The 7,939-nt window shown below is 38.3% G+C and overlaps 1 pseudogene; it reads left to right on the forward strand.

Moving 5' to 3' along the window:
* The first annotated feature begins 2,098 nt into the window (after nt 1-2,098).
* Nucleotides 2,099-3,648, forward strand: LOC101125227 (tropomyosin alpha-3 chain-like; annotated as a pseudogene).
* Nucleotides 3,649-7,939: the final 4,291 nt, after the last annotated feature.

Genomic DNA, 7,939 nt, shown 5'->3' on the forward strand with positions numbered 1-7,939 from the left:
TCTTTAAACTTCTGGCACATACACACATGCACATTTTAGTTACATTTAGTTATGTAAGGCATAATTCATACTTATTAATAAAAAAACTTGGATTACACACATAAATGTCCATTTCTAGACAGGATGGCCACCAGCACTGGATTTCTGCTCAATTCCTTAATTGAGCAACAAATGCTTGTTGAACAAATAGTTGGCATAAGCAAATGATGCTTCAGAAAAAGATGTATGGGATCCATCATGTTGAGTTGGTCTGATGTTGGTGAAAACAATTCAGAGTCATAAAGACATCAGTGGCAGCTCTATTTTGTTGGTACACAGAGTAGCAATCCTCATTATTTTTATTTTCCATTGGAGAGGGCTGTTCAAATGCGTGCAGCTCTCCCCAGGGTTACCATGTTGCTAGTTGTAAGTGCAGCTTTATTCTTCCTATCAAGAAATCATATTGCCACACAAATGAGTCAAACAGACACTGTTTTATGGATATGTTAGAAAATAATTTATTAAACTTGTAAATCACATATATATTTCAAGTCTTTGTAAGTAGTAGCAAATTGTCTGTAACCTCGAAAAGTGTATTATATCAAAGCCTGACTACACAGCAATTAAGAACAGCTGCATAAATAAACAATATTACATTTTGATCATTAGGTTTTCCTTAAAGTGCTATTATATTGATTCTATAATCACTCTTCTGTCATGGTAACCATGATGCTTTCCACATTAATGATTCCTTTAAAATCCATTTTTTGGTAGTGTTGAGAGGCCTTGAGAGATCTCTTCTGAAGACTTTTGTTGCTCCAGAATGTGCCAGAGTGCTAATAAAAATTGAGAATATTGGTGTGTTCAAGATGTTTTATTTATGTGCACTTCTATTGTGTGTCAGACTTTTGCCAAGCACTTGAACAACAATAATGAAAAGAACACTGACTCTTTGGCTTTTACTTTTTTAAAAAAACTGTCTGATGATATAGATTATGTGTACTATGTAGAGGAATGATAGAGTCTGAAGAGTACTTACAACAAATCATTACGACCTCAGGTTAGAGGACAGTTTTGAGGAGGCAAAGTTGTAGACAGTGAAAATTCGAACAGCTCAAGTGACAGCTGATAAAGAGTGAAACTAGACTGGAGTTAAAAAGTTGTAGAAATAATAGGAAGAAGTTCCTTTGAACATCTCAGGAAGTAGAATGAACAGGACTTGATTATTGTGTAGGAGGGAGAATGAGAGATGTAGAAGAGACTAGAATGACTTTGATGACTGGTGAGTTGGCTGGGTAGACAGTAGTGGTATTAATGGAGATTAGGAAAACAGGAGTAGCTGATTTAGTAAGAGAAAGATGGTGGATTCAATTTTGGAATGTCTGGGTTAAGGCACCTGTGGAATTCAATTATTTATGCTCATCAGGCAGTTGGAGTCTTTACTTCAGGGTAAGAGTCAGGATCAAGGAACAGATTTGGGAGCCAGCAGCTTCAGGCGGTAAAGTAAGACAAGAAAATAGATAAACTCCTTCAAATAGCATGTAGAATGAACAGCACAGGGATTGTGGATTTTTAGAAAATCAACATTTGAGGGGTGGGCACAGCATAACCTGAAACAATACATACGATCAGAAATTCTCAGTGCTTGAGAAATGAATAGAGCTAAGATTTTCACAAGGGGAGTAGTTAAGCTGAGCATGGTGGCACTTGCGTCCCAGCCACTTGGGAGGCTGAAGCAGGAGGACTTCTTGAGCCCAGGATTTTGATACCATTCCAGGCAACATAGCAAGACCTCCAACTCTTAAGAAAAAAAGAAAAAGTGAGTCAACTACACAGCACCCAGATCTTGATTTCTAACACTATTCTTTAATAAAAGGAACCAGAGATCATTGTAGAAATCTGGGACAGGAAATACACAAGATGATCCTGGAGCATCTTGTAGTGCCTGAAAATAAGACACTGCTCAAAAAAAAAACAAAAACAAACAGAAAAACAAATACTGATTTAAAAATGGGAAAATGAGCTTAATAAACATCTCTCAAAAGAATACATAAATGCCCAACACCACTGATAAGGAAGAGGCAGGAATGGAAGTGTGAGCAGCAGCTGGATAGTCACCATGGCTGGGACCACCACCATCAAAGCGATAAAGCTGGAGACCCCGGCTCTGCAGCAACAGGCCGATGACGCTGAGGAGAGAGCCAAGTGCTTCCAGTGAGAAGTGTAGGGAGAAAGGCAGTCCCAGGAATAGGCTGAGGCTGAGAAGCCTCCTTGAACCTTAGGGTCCAACTGGTTGAAGATGAGCAGGATCACACTCAGGAGTTTGTGGCCACTGCCCTGCAAAAGCTGGAAGAAGTGGGAAAAGCTTCTGATAAGAGTAAGAAAGGTATAGGCCAGGCACAGTGCCCATATGTATGGGATGCCTGTAATCCCAACACTTTGGGAGGCCGAGGTGGGCAGATCACCTGAGGTCAGGGGTTCGAGACCAGCCTGACCAACCTGGAGTATCTCCGTCTCTACTAAATATACAAAGTTAGCCAGGTATAGTGGCACATGCCTGTAATCCCAGCTACTTGGGAGTCTGAGCCAGGAGAATCACTTGAATCCGGGAGGTGGAGGTTGTGGTGAGCTGAGATCAAGCCATTGTACTCCAGCCTGGACAACAAGAGAGAAACTCCATCTCAAAAAAAAAAAAAAAAAAAAGTAAGAAAGATATAAAAGTTATTGAAAACTTGGCATTAAAAGATGAAGGAAAGGCAAGGCATGGTGGCTCACACCTGTAATCACAGCACTTTGGAAGGCCAAGGCCAGCAGATCACTTGAGCCCAGGAGTTCGAGGCCAGCCCAGGCAACATGGGAAACCCCCATCTCTATTAAAAAATACCAAAAAAAAAAAAAAATTGTTGTCCTTGTGGCACATGCTTGTAGTCCAAGCTACTTGGGAGGCTGAGGTCAGTGGGTCACCTCAGCAGAGGAAGTTGAGGCTGCAGTAGGCTGAGATCATGCCACTGCTCTCCAACCTAGGCATTGAAATGAGACCCTATCTCAAAAAAAAAAAAAAAAAAAAAAAAAAAAAAGAGAGACAGAGAGAGAGAGAGGGAAGAAAGAAAAACAGAAAGAGGAAGAAAAGAAGATGAAGGAAAGATGGAACTCCGGGAAATCCAACTCAAAGAAGCTAAGCATATTGAAGAAAAGGCAGATAGGAAGTGTGAAGAAGTGGTTTGTATATTGGTAATTATGGAAGGAGACTTGGAATCCACAGAGAAAGGAGCTGAGCTGGCACAGTCCTGTTGCCTAAAGGTGGATGAGCCAATCAGAATGATGGACCAGAACCTGAAATACCTGTGTGTTGCCGAAGAAAAGCACTCTCAAAAAGAAGCCAAATAAGAGGAACTGATCAAGATTCTTACTGATAAACTCAAGGAGCCAGCAGTTCATGCAGGTTTTGCTGAGAAATGAGCAGCCAAGCTGGAAAAGACAATTGATGATTTGGGAGATAAACTGAAATGCACCAAAGAGAAGCACCTCTGTATACAAAGGATGCTGGACTAGACTCTGCTTGAAGGAGATGTGGAGCACCCTGGTCCAACCCTGCCACTGCTCTTCCCTCTGCCGCTGACTCCTTTGGAGGCCAGGCTTCCCCAAGCTGACATTGAAACTGAGGGCTGATCTTTAACTGGAAGGCTGCTTTCTCCTTTCACCACCCCTCCACCCATCTGTGTCTTTTTCACCAAACTGTCTCTGCCTAGTTCCAGAGATTCCAGCGGCATTAGAAGCTAAGCACCTATAGGAACAACACTGAACGGAATACAAGCACAATGCAAGATGTCTTTAATAGCATGTTGTGATGTAAACACTTTGGTTTTTCTTTTTTTGTTGTTGTTTTTTGTTGGTGGTGGTGGTTTTGTCTGTTTGTTTGTTTTTTGAGACAGGGTCTCACTGAAATGCCTAGACTGCAGTGCAGGGTTGCAATCGCTGCTCACTGCAGCCTAAACTTCCCATGGTCAGGTGATCCTCCCACCTCAGCCTTCCAAGTAGCTGAGACTACAGGCGTGCTCCACCATACCTGGCTAATTTTTGTATTTTTGTTGAGACAGAGTCTCGCCATGTTGCCCAGGCTGATCCCAAACTCCTGAGCTCAAGCCATCTGCCCCCCTTGCCTCTCAAACTGCCGTGATTACAAGTGTGAGCCATGTCACCTGGCCCTACACTTCGTAATTACTTTTTTTTGTTTGTTTTGCAGCAACTATTTGTAAACTATTCCAGATAATTCTACAGCTTTGAAACAGCAATCTAATTCTTTCCTCACTTTTGGAAGGTGGCTTTTCAGCTTAATGCATATTACCCTCACCATAAAGGAGGGAAGACTATATGGGCCTACCTTACTGAGAACCAGAGCTCCGGGAAAGACTCCACCACAGGAAACCTCATTGCTCTGCACAAAGTACCAGACAAACCAGAAAGGTGATTCCAGGAGAAGTTACCCAAACAACAACAACAACATTAAATGTGCTGTCCAGGTTTTCAGCTTTAAGGTGTCTTTGGATAACTTTATTTACATTTTTTTACTTTCTTCATTAGAAGTGAGCAAATTAAGATGGTGAGACCTCTGAGACAAATTTTTGTCCTATCTCTACCCGCTTTCCAACAGCTCACACAATGGGTCATGTGCCCCTTATGTTAAGGTGAAGTAGAGATTAGAACAGTGGTTAGTGAGGCAGGGAAGGATAGGGGAAAAGGGGGAATAGCCAAAGGTTGGTAAATGGATGGGACAGTACAGCTAGGTAGGAGAAATAAGTTTTAGTGTTTTAGAGTACTATACGGTGACTATAACAACAAGTTATTATATGTTTTCAAATAGCTGGAAGAGGAGATTTTTGAATGTTTCCAACACAAAGATATGATCAATATTTGAGGTGAGGTGATGGATATGCTAATTACCCTGATTTGATCTTTACACATTGTATATATGTATCAAAATATCACACTCACCTCATAAATATGTACAATTATTATATGTCAACTAAAAATAATAATAAAAGCAAAAATAAATGACAAGTCACAGACTGGGAGAAAATGCAAATCACATGTGTGATGAAGGACTTATATCTGGAATATATGAAGAAGTCTTAAAACTCAACAATAAGAAAACAAACAGCTCAATTTTAAAAATGCGGAAAATATAGAATACTTCACCAAGGAATATACAAAATGGCAAATATGCTTGAAAATATGTTCAACATCATTGGTCATTAAGGAAAAGGCAAAGTACAAAACGATGAGATGCCACTACATACATATCAGAATATTTAAAAGAAAAAAGCAAACTGATAATACAAAATTCTGTTAAGGATTTGGAACAAGGGTACTGTCCTCTACTGCTGATAGGAATGCAAAAATGATACAGCTCCTTAGGAAGACAGTTTCCTAGTTTTTAATAATATTAATCATAGACTAGCTCCTAGATATTAACTCAACTTACTTGAAAACTTATGTCAGCCCAAAAACCTGTATGTGAAGGTTTATGGCAGCTTTATTCATAATTACTAAAAATTGGAAGAAACCAAGATGTCCTTCAATAAGTGAATGGATAAACACACCGTGTTATATATCATGGGAGAAGTCTTCAGCCAGAGAAATGGAAAACACTATTCATCCACACAATAACATGGATTAATCTAAAATACATCTTGCTAAGTGAGAAAAACAGAGAGTAGAAATGCTATATATTGAATATATAGCACTCATAAGACATTCTGGAGAAAGCAAAAATATAGGGATGAAAAATCAGATCAGTGGTTTTTAGGAATTTAGAAAGGAAGATTTCCTAGGGAAAACATAGGATGTTCTTTACAGTGATGGAACTAACCCATATGGTACTGGAGTCATGAATATATGACTCTGCATTTATCAAAACCCACAGAACCTACAGCACAAACAGTAAAACTTTATATACGAAAATTTCATAAAAATCAACCAGGAAGTCAAGGATACAGGGAGTAAAATAGAGATTGTGACAATGCTTAATGATTTACTTCCAAAGAGCAGGGTACGGCAAGGGGGAATAAAAGTATCTTTAAAATGGTAAAACCTGGCAGTCACCACCTTAAGCAAGTGATCAAAGTTAACATCACCAAAAATAGGACAAATACATTTTTCTGTGCCTTAAATTTTTCTATGCTTTCTGATATACTGAGAAGGACACAACATCACTTCTATTCATGCCCAAAATATGTAATATAAATTCAAGCATGAGATAACATCAGGAAAAAAATAAAATTGAAGGACATTCTAGAAAATAATTGGATTATACTCTTCAATACAGTCAAGATCCTGAGAGCAAAGACAAATCTGGAACTGTTTAAGACTAAAGAGAAGATATGACAACTAAATAAAGTACGTGATACTGGACCAGATTTTGAACCAGAATAAATTGATCTATAAAAGGTATTATTGGGACAATTAGAATTTGAATGTGATCTGCAGATTGGAGTTGAGGCATTAGTACTTTTTATAGTTCACCAGTAGATTTCCATGTGCAACCAAGTTTGAGAACTAGTAGAGTCCCTCCCTTGGTTTTCATTTAGATTAACTGCTGGCCCAGTTAGACCAGGTAGTTTCTAACTCTACATAAATTGTATCAGGATTTCTAGGAAGCTCTGAAGACAGAGAGATTATAAAAATGTAATACTATAAACCCAACATTGGCATGCTTTGATGGTAATTAATAAGAAGAATGATTATGTAACTACATTAATGTAGCTGCAGTTGACTTGAATGGTAGAAATAATCTTCCTTCCTAATCACTAACACACACACACACAGACACACACACACAGCATTGAAGAGATCAAGTCAATGTGACACAAAAGTCAATTGAAAGGCTCCCAATGGCTAAAGGTGAAATAAAATTGAGCAAGAAAATAAAATTATGTTGGAATATAACCCAAAATATAAGATAAATATACATAAGTCCATACTAATATAACTAAATGATTTAATATATAAATAGTAGGAGAATGAACAAATCTCTCAAATAATTTAAGTAATTTTTTTTATGTAGATACCTTACCCTTAAGGATGGGGAACATAAATCCCACTACAAATATGTATATTCTTCTCCCAACAATACTTATGTATTCTTTTCATATCTCAACTATAGATTAATTCAGGTCAACTGGAAAATGTGATCTCATCTGCAATAACAAATCTGAGATGGTCTCTAGCAGAACAATTTCTTATAACTTATAAGGCATAGAGATTAATCAAAGTGATTGAGAATGCTTACAGCCTCAGAATTGTCCCACCCTTGAGACTTGGTATGTAGCAGAGATTAACTTCTAACCTTAGGTGGGGTGGGGGGAGGGGGGAGGGATAGCATTGGGAGATATACCTAATGCTAGATGATGAGTTAGTGGGTGCAGCACACCAGCATGGCACATGTATACATATGTAACTAACCTGCACAATGTGCACATGTACCCTAAAACTTAAAGTATAATAAAAAAAAGAAAACAAACAAACAAACAAACAAACAAACAAACAAAAACAACTTCTAACCTTATATACAGTAATTCTTCCTGAATATCTTGGACAACACCTTTTTAGCTATAATCTCTCCCTTGAGATCACACTTATCTTTTAAGAAGTGATTATTTTATGAGAATAAATACAGAGAGCTGAGGTCAGCTATATATCTTCTAAGATATTTAACTAGAACAAGGGTCTTGATATCGTGTGATATGGAAACCCTGAGAAACAGGCAAAATGTGATGTAAGCATTATTTTACCTCCTTTACTTTCCCTCTTAGTGCTTTTATAGATCAGTTTCTTTTTATGCCTGCCCATGTGAGTAATCAAAACCTTTCATGGAACCTTAGCACTCAGATCTACATTTCCTCAGCTGGCCTCATATATTATACCATCTTTCTCCATCAACAGCAAAAGTATCTTTCTTTGG

Source organism: Gorilla gorilla, chromosome 7, assembly GCF_029281585.2.
Source record: "Gorilla gorilla gorilla isolate KB3781 chromosome 7, NHGRI_mGorGor1-v2.1_pri, whole genome shotgun sequence".
Lineage (NCBI taxonomy): Eukaryota > Metazoa > Chordata > Mammalia > Primates > Hominidae > Gorilla > Gorilla gorilla.